This window comes from Loxodonta africana, chromosome 4, assembly GCF_030014295.1.
Source record: "Loxodonta africana isolate mLoxAfr1 chromosome 4, mLoxAfr1.hap2, whole genome shotgun sequence".
In the NCBI taxonomy this organism is placed as follows: Eukaryota; Metazoa; Chordata; class Mammalia; order Proboscidea; family Elephantidae; genus Loxodonta; species Loxodonta africana.
In genome coordinates, this window is record NC_087345.1 from 173,768,954 (window position 1) to 173,781,686 (window position 12,733).

General features: G+C 34.3%; 1 protein-coding gene across 2 annotated transcripts in view; it reads left to right on the top strand.

Annotated features, from left to right (window-relative positions):
- Positions 1 to 12,733, top strand: part of ZEB1 (zinc finger E-box binding homeobox 1) — a 225,937-nt gene that overhangs the window by 62,312 nt on the left and 150,892 nt on the right. The gene's annotated exons all lie outside the window — the stretch shown is intronic.

Here is a 12,733-nt window from a genome sequence, read left to right on the forward strand (position 1 = left end):
TAGTTCTACTGTAGCCAATTATCTTTTAAAATTAACAGTATTATAAATATTGCTTGAGTAAAGTTTAACTTTAAAATAAAATTTATACCAAACTGAATTTAACCTGTTCAGTTTCATAGATGCTTCTTAAAGATGTAACTGTTATAAATTTTGCCATAAAGTAGTCTGTTGAACTCTGTTTTGTTTTTTACTTCCACTGTAAAATGATAGAGAGGAGGAGGACAGAAAGACATAGAATATCATATAATAAAAATCTCTTAGTTTTACATTAGATCTTTAAAAAATGTATCATTGCCACTATGCTCTGTGGCAAGTATTAAATTCTTAAAGTATTAATGGTATTTTTTTCATTAATGGTATTTTTATATTCACTCTCAAGTAGAATAACAGTGCTCATAATTTGCACATTATCAGATTTTGGTAATAAAATCAGACATCTATGCTCTGCTTTACATATGTTTGTACTGGGAACATAATTCCCAGAGCCAGGCAATTTGGCTACATTCTTGTATGCTTCAAATAACCTTAATCTTATATTTATATTCTGAATCTGTTTGGCTTTTATAGTATGCCCTTATTTGACATCTGTGTCTTACTAGATCGATAATTGGTTATGTTAACTTTGGACAGTAGTAGGGAGAGTAATATATAAGTGATGAAATCTAAAATCAGTGTTTTTCAGAGTTTTTCTCTAGGGTCTCCATAGACAAAGTAGCTTTGTGATGACTGGATAATGGCTGATGAAGATCAGCATATTAATAATAATAGATGGTGATTCTATTGACAGTTCTGTTGTCAGACTTACAATTTTTGAGATTGACATAATTTGAGTAATTTCTTTTGTTCTAATTAAAGATATCAAAATAATGTTAATTGAATCTGGCCACATTCTTAGCTGTTTCCTAGAGCTTCATAACAAACAAATCAGGAATAGCATATGTGACAGGCACATAGCACAGCATCTGTCATCATGTAAGCATTCAAAATGTTGACAAGGAACTAAGTACTTTAGATGGCAATGTCTGTGCTCCAGTCCATCTATCCAATAATTCAGATTTTGGAGATTATCTGTCCATTCAGCTAGGAGCTGAGGACAAAATGGCACAAGTAAAAACACAGCTATATCCTAACTTCTCTTGAACTTCCAGTGTAGATGGAGAGACAAACTTGAATGAAATAATTAACAGACAAATGTAAAATTGCAACTGTGACCAGTACATATGGAAGAGTATAAGTTAATATGAGAATAGAAGCAATAGGGTTGGTATATAAGTAAGTAAGGCACAGAATCCACACATTCTGTAAGTTTATTTTTTAAAGTGAATTGGTAACTTGTATTATGAAATGTTTAAGTTTATAATTCTTTTAAATGAGTATCTTCTGTCGAGGCATGTAGAAAGACTAAATTCTAAGCATGGAGAAAATAAAATCCTTATGTTGCTAGGCTATTTTCTGGAGCCCTGGTGGCACTGTGGTTAGACATTCGGCTGCTATTGAAAAGGTCGGCAGTTCAAATCCACCGCCACTGCTTCGAAACCCTGTAGGGTGGTTCTGCTCTCTCCTTTACCATTGCTATGAGTCAGGATCTGTTCGATGGCAACATATTTATCTTTTTTGCTTTAGGCTATTTTCTTAGATTTCTTAAGAATTAAAAACAAAGCTTGGTCAAAGGAGCATTGTTATGTGAAAATTTCACTTACAGGAGAGGAGTTCTTATGTGATCCTTGAACATCTCAGGAAGGAAAGCAGTGAATGAGGACCCTGATTTCTTTAACTGGATTTAAGTTAATTAAAGGATATCCACCATAAAATCACTGCTGTCCTTTCTGCAGTAACCATTCCATTCTAATACCAAGCCAATTCAGGGGTTTATTTGTCACTCATTTTATATCACTGAAAGATGTTACATGCAGACATTTTTCAGTGGTAATGTGATCTCCTTAAATCAACTTTTATCCCTTTTTTTAAAAAAAAAAAAATGACTGTAAAATACAGGTTTCATTCTAGGCTTCATTTTAAATCAAACCTCTTAAACTCTTTTTTATAATTTTATTCTAAAACATATATATTTATTAAATTTTGAAAAATAAAATGATAGAACTTTTAGATGCCTACACGCTTACACTTTTTCTGTTGGACACAGAGAATCTGGTCTAAGGAAAATCACTAGGAATGTTTGAAAAATAAGGAAGTTAGTCATTTTTACATGTTAGATTCATTGGCATTTTTAAAAACTCTCATTAAAGACTAAAAAAAAAAAAAAAAAACCAAAAAAAAAAAAAAGACATTAAAGACTAGCTTTTCTTTATTTGGAAACCCTGGCGGCGTAGTGGGTAAGTGCTATGGCTGCTAACCAAAGGGTCGGCAGTTCAAATCCGCCAGGCGCTCCTTGGAAACTCTATGGGGCAGTTCTCCTCTGTCCTATAGGGTTGCTAGGAGTCGGAATCGACTTGACGGCACTGGGTTTTCTTTATTCAGCTGATAGTATAAATGAATTGAGTCAGAGCATATAATCTAGCATGAAACTAAAATTAGAAAAGTTTACTTTTAAAATAGAAATAATCTTACCCTAGTTTGCTATTGAAATATGTAAGCTATTTAAAATATGAGCTAAGTATAAATCTTTTTCAAGTGGCAAAATCCAAATTAGGTCATTTGTTAACTTTTTCCTCAAAAATATTATGTTGACGTTAATCTCTGCGGTGACTTCTGAATTTGTTCTTTTTCCTATTGTTGTTGGATTCCAATTTACGGCGACCCCATGTGTGTTAGAGTAGAACTGCTCCATAGGGTTTTCAAGGCTGTGACCTTTCAGAAGTAGATTGCCAGGCCTGTCTTGCAAGGCATCTCTGGGTGGGTGTGAACAGTCAAACTTTCGGCTAGTAGTTGTACACTGTTCACACCACTCGGGGACTGCAGGTCACCACGGTGACTGTCAGATATTCTAATTTAAAGATCTTGAAGCAGGTCATCTCTAGGTAGCTCTCGTCAATGCTGTGAGGAAGATGTCTTTCCTGTACATTCTATCAAGGAGTGTCTTGACGAAAATATTCCTTGCTGGGTAATTGCCTATGACGTTCAGTTTTCTTCGACAGCCCCTTTTGGTCCTAGGGAGCCCTGGTGGTTACAGTGTTAAGAGCCTGGCTGCTAACCAAAAGGTCTGCAGCTCAAATCCACCAGCTGTTCCTTGGAAATTTTCTGGGGCAGCTCTTCTCTGTCCTGTAGGATCACTATGAGTTGGAATTAACTCGATAGCAACAGATTTTTGGTTTTTTTGATCCTTAGCTTTTATTAGTCTATGATGTCAAGTAGAACATTACGCATGTAGCCACTTGAAGACACTAAAAACACGTAGCTACCTAAACCTAAACCTAAATATCCCAGGTGGAGGGTGGTGCATAGCATTTCTTTTACTGAAGTGAATTAAAAATTACTTTTGTTTCTAAGCAAACAAAAGTCTCCTACTATTCATTAATGTTTAACTATATTACCTTTCAGTGTAGCAGATAATGCAGCATCTGATTGCATGCATGTACAAATGCAGTATAACGGCTGCTGCTCTAATGCTGAGGCTAAGCTGGGACTAACAGTGGTATGGGATTGGGAATTTGAATGAGACAATAAATTTGTAATAAAAGCTATTTATGGTTGTGAGAAGAAAAATGTTTTTATAAGGAAGAACCTTTTAATGTGGAAAATAAAATGGGGTGACTTCCAAGATCAATTCAAACTTAAGGATCTTCAACAGTTTGAGAAAAAAGGATTCTTGCTGATACAAATCACTGTGATTTACTTGAAGGAATTTGTAGTGTATCTTTAAAAGTTAATGTAGTAATAATAACAATTAATCACCATGATATTAATATATAAAAATTTATATGAAGTAAATAGTACTAGCAATATTAAGCTGCTACTTATGGTGGGGTCCTTACTGAATAAACAAGATATAGAAAAGCAAATCCCATTCATTCATTTTGTGAATTCTTATTGAGAACCTGCTATACATTGGGCACTACAGTAGGCCCTGGGGACATATTCTTGAATAGACTGATATGACCCCTGGTTTATAATCTGACAAGAAAGGTAAACATTAAACAAGTAATTACTATAAAGTATAGTGACATGTGACATTGTAAAGACAAAGGAATTCTTAAGAATACCTTATGAAAATTGATAGGTAGTATGCTAATAATTTTAGAAGTTTACTTTCCTTGTGAAACGAGGTTATTCATTTTGACATAAAAATTGGACAGAAATTCTTTGAGAATGGATCTTATAAATTGGTAAAGATTGAAACAGACTTGTTGTTTGTATAGCTTATTTAAGACAGAAACTGCCATGGAACCATCTTGTCTATCTACTCTTGGCATTAACAAGAAAGTGTATTCATGGTAGGAGATTGGAACTACTTTTGTTTGCCTCATTGTGGACCTTGTTCTACTTTCAGTTATGACTGAGTATAATATTTGAGTATTATTGTGCTTTTAATCCTACATTAGAACATTCTTTCAAACTTCTATCAGCCATCTAAGAATATGGGTGATACCCTTTATATATATCACTAAAATAGGTCTAAGCAGGTAAAAGTAATGCTCCTTATAATTATTTGTTATTACATATTTTATTCTTTAGTTTCTAGGTATCAAAATGTGAATATGAGCAGAAGGAACTCAAGGACTCTTTTGTATATTGCACATTATATTAATACAAATAAAATGATTTGAGATAGTTTTACATTAAAAATTTTCAAGTAGTAGTGGTTAAGAAGTTGGGCTCTAGAGTCAGGCTGGTTAGACTTGAGTATGAACTCTATCCTTTACAAGCTTTCCAATCATAGAAAATTGTATAACCTCTCTGTGCTTCAGTTTCCTCATCTGTAAAATGGAACTAAAAAGAATAACCTACCTTATAGAAAGTTAAATTATTTGATGTTTATAAAATGCTTAAAACAGAATGTAGTACATAGAAAATGCTCATAAGGGCTCCATATGTTGTTGTAGTTAACAAAAACAGCAACAATAATTTCTTCATCTCAGAATTGTCCTGCCTAATTCACAAAGTAGGGTGAAATGAAATAGTCAAAGAAATTCAACTATAAATTTCAACTATGCTACAATTATATACATTACCATACAAAGAACTGTTACCATTATTATGCTAAGTAAAATGTCAGTGAAATTCTCAGCCAGACTCTAGGGCCTGTGCTTAGCAACAGTTCCGCAGTCACTCAAAAGCCTCCATAGATTGCATCTCTCGGACCAAGGTTATCTCAGCAGTAAACCAAGACTCCGTCTATCCTAGGCTTCATAGAATTGGTCTTTCTCTTCTAAGAAAAGAAATAGCAAAAATTTTTTCCTATTTACCCCATGGAAGATAAACCCAAACCAAAGTGGAGTAAGTGTAGGAAAGAAATGACGATGTTGATAGTAAATGTTTTTTCCATGTAGAAACTCCATCAAAGGATTCCTTCCTATAATAGGTCTGTGTTAAGTGTATGTAGCACTATTTGTTACTTTACCTATATCATTAGAAAGCAAATTTTCTTCTCTCACAATTGTCTTTGTCGTCATTATGTGCCATAGATTCCGAGTAGAACTACCCCATAGGGTTTCCAAGGAGTGGCTGGTGGGTTCAAACTGCCAACCTTTTGGTTAGCCTGAGCTTTTAACCACTGTGCTAAGATGGTCATGTATTATTACATTATCTATTTCTCATATAGTTTGTGAAAAAATCCAATTTATGTTTTTTTCTTAAAATTAATGAAGATAAATAAAATATGATCATGTATCTGTTGGTTTTATGTCCTAGCAAAATGTTTTAAGAGTTAAATGATTTTGCCAGTATTCAGGGTGAAATTGAATTAGACTGGCAAGCCTGTGTATGTAAAAAGAGAGTATTTGTGGGTTAATTTAGTTTAATGTTCATAACAAGTGTAACTATCTTAACTGATTAGTTTTTGATGAAGTATTTGAATTAAATCTAAAATAGATATTTTACAACCTAGTCTCTTTTGTTTGCAGTACAGAAATATTTCTTTCATTTTAAGATGCTAAATGAGAGAAAATTATTTGAATACTATTAAGTGGGGTGTTCTATGACTACTAGTACAATTAGTTCTAATAGAATTAATCAAGTATTTATTGATAACTTATTAGCAGTATAGCATTTGCTAATCATAACATTATAGTAGCCTAAAAGAATTATACTTTCACCCTACTTAGGACCTAGGAAGGCTTGTTGTTGTCAGCTGCCAAGTCTACCCCTGATTCATGGCAACTCCATGCACAACAGAGACTAGAACCCTGAAAAGAACACTCGGACTTGAAGCAGAAAATTTGAGATCTAGTTCCTTCTCTGCCACTAATAAATGGAGGGATCTTAAATATATATATATGAACTTAATAAATTTCTGAAGCCACCTTAGCATCTCAGTTGCCTCATTGTATCTCAAATATTTCTGCTTATGTAGCATTCCTGATTCACAAGGGAAATGTAAAATTCCATTAGTTTGCCTAATTTTCAAATAGACGTCTTTGTTAGATAATTAAGATTCACAAACCAAACCGAACCAAGCCTTCTGCCGTTGAGTCGATTCCAACTCATAGCAACCCTATCGGACAGAGTAGAACTGCCCCATAGAGTTTGCAAGGAGCACCTGGTAGATTTGAACTGCCACCCTTTTGGTTAGCAGCCATAGCACTTAACCACTATACTACCAGGGTTTCCAAGATTCACAAAGGTCATTAAATTATTTTTCAAATAAACATTTTCAAGAGGTGTCACTCTTTTTTTTCCTACCTGTGGACTTATCTTTTTGTAAATAAGTTTTAAATAAGTAGAGTAGTCATACCAATTCTGTCATTTGTAACACTATAGGGAATTTTTAGTTCTTCAAATAGTGTCGTGATTTCTCAGATTATAATCTACTAATTCATTAACAAGTAGACTACAACATTTTAAGGAAAAGGAAATAAAATAAGTATGACTATAATTTATATGTATAGTATATGAGTGTGTGTGTGTGTACTACAGAAAAATCAGCAAGTGAAAACCATTATTGCGTACAGTTCTCCTGTGACATGCATGGGGTTTCCATGAGTTGGAATCAACTCCACACAACTGGTTTTTATATATATGGTGTGTGTGTATGTGTGTACACATAGACTTGAGTCTGCTTTACCAGGTGATCTCATTGAATCACTTAAGTGCGATTCAGTCCCTCTGAAGAGGAAACCAAACCCAAATCAAACCTTTTGTGGTTGAGTCAAATCTGACACATAGTGACCCTGTAGGACAGAGTAGAACTGCCCCACAGGATTTCCAAGGCTTGCTATGAGTCGGAATCGACTCCACAGCACTGGGTTTTTATTTTTAACCTTTATGGAAGCAGACTGCCACAGCTTTTTCCTGTGGAGCACCTTTCAGTTAGCAGCCAGGTACTTCACCACTGCACTATCAGGGCTCGTTCTTGAAGAGGAAGGGAATAGTAATTAGAGCTTGCCACTCTTCTTGGGAGTTGCTGATTGACCCCAAAGCATTACTGTATTATCTTGTTGTACTTTTGTGTTGTAGAGGTCTATGCCCTGATAGGTTTGTTATAATTCTAAATAGAGTCAAGTGAAAAATGCTATGTAAATCTACTAACAGTTAGAAATTGGTTGGTAACACTGTTGAACTACTAGATGCTATTATAGTTATAATTAGAATAATTTTAAGGATAAATCAAAATTAAAATAGATATTATAGGCTTAATAGAAGATTTAAGAATATATATTGTGAGCTACTCTGTTTTAAATGATAGGCTATTATAGGAGCTTTGTAAACATGTTGGGACAAGGATAATTTTATGAAAGAAGACTAAAGCTTATAAGAAAATACAATTAACGTGAAGAAAATAATTTTTTCTCTGGAGGATTTGCTTACTTTGGCATCATGGGGAGAAAGCCTATACACATTGAGCAATTGCTAACACAGTAAAATTGAAGGAGAGAACCAGCAAAAATGGCCTCTTTAATTTGCTGTGAAAATAAGATGACTAGTAGACCACCTTATGCTATAGAACACTTTTTATAAGGGGGGAATTGGTGGTCAACCGCTGTTCTTCTGTAGTGAAGTTGCATGTGGTGGAATAGATAAGGGTCTTAAGGAAGTTTTTTTGGTTCAGATGTGTCTATGCCATATACTTTTAGCTGTTAGAGATTCATTTAAATTTTTATGCAAAACATGTAAATCCAAATATCTCTTTTCATTTTATACCTATTTCTGTCATTCACTTAAATATACTTGAGTACTTACTAAGTATAAAATATTGTGCTAATAAGCGCAGTGAGGCTTTTTACTTTTGGTACATGCATATTTTCACACCTGACCTTCTAATACTTAGCTAAAACCTGTCAGTCTGATTTAGAGAAAAGAATATCAACTGATTAAAGAAGGGGTAGTTTGAAACATGGGATAATTTTTGAGAATGGAGACCTAAGTAATATATACCATTGAAAATCAGAGGGCACCATGAATTCATTGAGATAGGAAAGAAGTAGAAAGGTATCAAATAAAATAACTTACTCTGCGTTGGTTCCATGTCCCCTACAAACTGTCATGTATTTTGTATCCTTGCTTTGTATTGGTTGTGAATGTTTGGTGTACAGTACGATGGTAGATAATAGTTATGTTTTTACTCATATTAGAACAGATTTTAATAGATGATATTCCTGGGACTTGAATTTTTTTTTTAATTGCGAAAAATTTCAAACATACACAAAATAAACTAGCGTAATAAACCCCCATATATCTATCATCGTGATTTAACAACTAGCAAAAAAATTGTCCCACTTGTTTCATCTAATTTTTTCTCAAATATTTTAAAGCAGGAAACCCTGGTCGCGTAGTGGTTAAGAGCTAAGTTGCTAACCAAAAGGTCGGCAGTTCAGATCCACCAGGCACTCCTTGGAAACTCTATGGGGCAGTTCTGTGTCCTGTAGGGTTGCTATGAGTCAGAACCAACTTGATGGCAACGGGTTTGGTTTTGGTTATTTTAAAGCAGATCTCAGACCTCAATTCTTTTCACTCCTACCTTCATTGGTATATAGCTCTTTTTAAAAAGACATTTTTTATATAATAATAAAACTAACAGTAATTGGTTTTTACTACCTAATGTGAATCTACTCGATGACAACTGGTTTTTTGGTTTAATATCACATCTGATTTGGTTTTCTCTGATTTTGTCTTGAAAATGTCATTTTACATTTGGATTGCTCATTCAGAATCCAGACAAGATCCACATACAGCATTTGGTTGTTAGGACTGCCCTGTATTTCAAGAGCGCTTTCTTCTCCACCGCTTATCTACCGGTGTGCCTCCCTCCCTCCTTTCCCCTCTCCTTCCTCCTTCCCTCCCCTGCTCTCCTTTCCTCCTCTCTTCCTTTCTCCCTCCCTTTCTCCCTTCCTTCTTTTTCTTATGACTTAATAACTTATTGAAGAAACTGGCTAAGCTATCCTGTAGAATATTCCCTATTCTGGATTTTTCTGCTTCTCTAGCCTCCAAACTTTCTGAAAATGACAAATTAGCTCAAAAGACTTAATAGATTCAGGTTCAGCTTTGGTTTGTAGATGGGGTTAGGGCCGGACAGAAATACTCCCTACATGGAGCTATTCCTTCCTACTGTATCCCATCAGGAAGCATATAATGTCTGCTTGCCACCCTTTTAACGATGTTAAAATTGGTCGGTGGTGACAAACAGCCTGATCTCAGTATTGAGAGTTCTCCATCAATCTTTCTTCCAGTGGTTTCATCCACTGTTGATTGTTGCCTGAATCATTTATTTCATTAGGGTTTGCAAGGTAATGCAATTTAAAATCTGCTACTCCTTCGACATTTATTAGCGGAAATTCTTTTATAAGGAAATTTCCCTCGTAAACAATGGCTTTCTGGTTCCCTGAAATAGCAGAGGCATAGTGAGGGTAAAGAGCACCCAGGAGCAGTCTCTAAGTTTGCGGCCCCACCCATCCAGCCTCACGGGATTCAGTTACTTGGGGGCGGTTGATATTACGGCCTCATCTGGCCCCCCTTTGGAGTTGTACCCAGGGGCAAATGCCCCTTTCTGCCCCGTCCCCTTCTTAGCCTCTGTGAAACAGTTCATCTTCCAGTGTGTTCTGGTGTTTTTAATATGTGTCTTAAATACCTAGTTTAGTATCCAGGGATGACTTGTGGTATAAGGGGCAACATAGCACATTGAGAACCCACATGATTTTGAAGATTTTTATAAAGATATTTATTATTTGATTTTCACAAAAACTGTCAATATTGGAATGACTTTATATATAGTCAACAAAAGTAGGTATCTTGGTCATATAGGAGTTGGGAACCTTCTCATGATTCTACTTGGTCAAATATACTACTATGTGAGAGGGTTGGGTGATGAGGTGAGCTTCAAGGAATAGAATACCTCATTAAGTCAGCAGGCTGAAGAGTATCACCTCACGGAGCAGTAGCATAAATGGGAATGATTTTTATATTGCTAGAATCGTAAACTTAAATTCAGAAATGAAACAGTTACAATTTTATTATTTATTCGATAGTTATCAGTAACCCCATTTTTATTTAATACTGTTAATGAACAAAACCTGAAGAAAAAATAATACCAAAATACTGATTTTTGGATGACGTGATTAATTACCTGGAAAATCAAAGACAGCTTTAAAACCACTTACAAACAATAACAATTTAATAAAGTGCTAGATAGACCATATATCTGTGCCAAGTCTTTTTTTTAATGGAAAAAGATTCTACTCAGAATTGTAACAAACAAAATATGCTACTTTAGCAATACATTTGAGAGACATGTTTGACCTATCAAACATATTAGAAAAAAAATTTAAGATTCAAATAAAAGAAACTTTCTGAATCATGAAGCTATTGATAAATTATTTGATCATAAGTAATTCATAGATTTTTAGGTTTTCTTTTAATTTTTAAAATTTGTGGCATTTTATTTTACATTGATTCTGCAGTGAGGGGGAGTCTAGCCCTGCTAAATATCAGAACCTTTTAAAGCATCAGTATCTAAAACAGTGGTAATGATGCAAGAATAGATGTGTAATAACAGATACAAAATGAGACTTCTCCTCTTGGAGATTTAAATATAAATGTCCTTTGAACCTCTGACTTCATGGTCTGTGAAAGTCAAGAGACATGCACCTCATCCTATGATTTAGGCAGATTCCTGTCACTGAAGTATGACCTCATGTTTCCCTGCCTCTGCTCATAATGCCACCCTGTTTTCTGCCAGTGTCAATACAGACCTGAAATCAGCCCTTTGACTGGTTTCAAGAAGTTAGCGTTTTGTAAGTTTAGACACGGCGTAGATGGTATAACCAGCAAATTCTTTTCTTAGCATTTGTGCAAGACGCTACTGTCCACATTCATTCACGCCCCCTTCTGCTCACGTACTTTCCTAAATTAATGCAATTGCCTTAAGAGGAATTCTGAAAAGTGAACTTTTTTCTCCCATATTGTACAACATGGACCATTGGAACATTATGAGGAATCCAGAATTAGTCCCATCTACATATAACAACGTAATATATGATAAAATATTCTTTTCTAAAGGAGGGACCACGTAAAGGATACTCATTTAATGATATTGGTTAGTGGCATATAACTGCACAACTGATAAGACAAAAAAAAGTTTCATGCGTACCTTATACAACCATAGGAATTGAAAAGGTAGCAAAGAAAACAGTATTTTCACATCTCATATTTGAAGCACTACTAGAACTCACCAAAGAAATGATATACTTGGATAATAGAAAATTAGATTTTGTTAGACTAAAACATTGCAGTTAAAAGGATCACAGAAGATTTGGAAAATATCTGTAATCAAAAGTTACAAAGAAAGTAGTAGTAGCTGACATAGTTATATATTATTATGGAATATGTAAATTTGAGACATCAAGATCCCAAAATAGAAAGGAGAAAAGAATATGATGAGACTATATGAATATGAATAATAAAGAAATATGAAGGAAAATTTACTCTTGTATTTACCACAAAATTACAAATTAAAATAGCCATGAGATGCTATTTTTTTCATTGTATTGAAGGAGGTAAATTTTTTGAAGAAATTAATATTGGTAAGAAAAGCAGTGATAGCAAATCCTTTTTAGAAAGTAATGCAGAATGCAAGCTTAGAGCCACAGTAATATTCAGAAATTTCATTTCTAGGAATTTATTATTAGGAAAATTTTTTTGGCTAATTATAAATCATATATATAAATAACCAATCGAAGGGCTAACTATAAAAAAAAACTATAGAACATTAATATGAAACACATTGCCTTTCAAAGATTATTTTCGAAGACTGTAGAAGAGCACTAATAGAACTTTGTGTCGATGGAAATAATGTCCAGTTTTCACTGTCCAGTGTGGTGGCTGTTAGCCATTTGTGTTTCCTGAGTACTTGAAGTGTGGCGAGGGAAGCTGAAGAACTGAATTTTTAATTTTATTTAATTTTAATTATTTAAATGTAAATACATGGAGCTAGTGGCTGTAGTATTGGACAGTGCAGCTGTAGAAATAGGGAGAAACTTTTTTTTTTTTTTTAGGGTAAGTGAAAATAAACTGTTAAGTATATGTGCCATGATCACAAGTATGTAGATACCTATATGTACATATGGACAGTGTTATGCACAATTAAAATACTTATTTTAGGATCAAAGGAAAATGGGTGATTTTT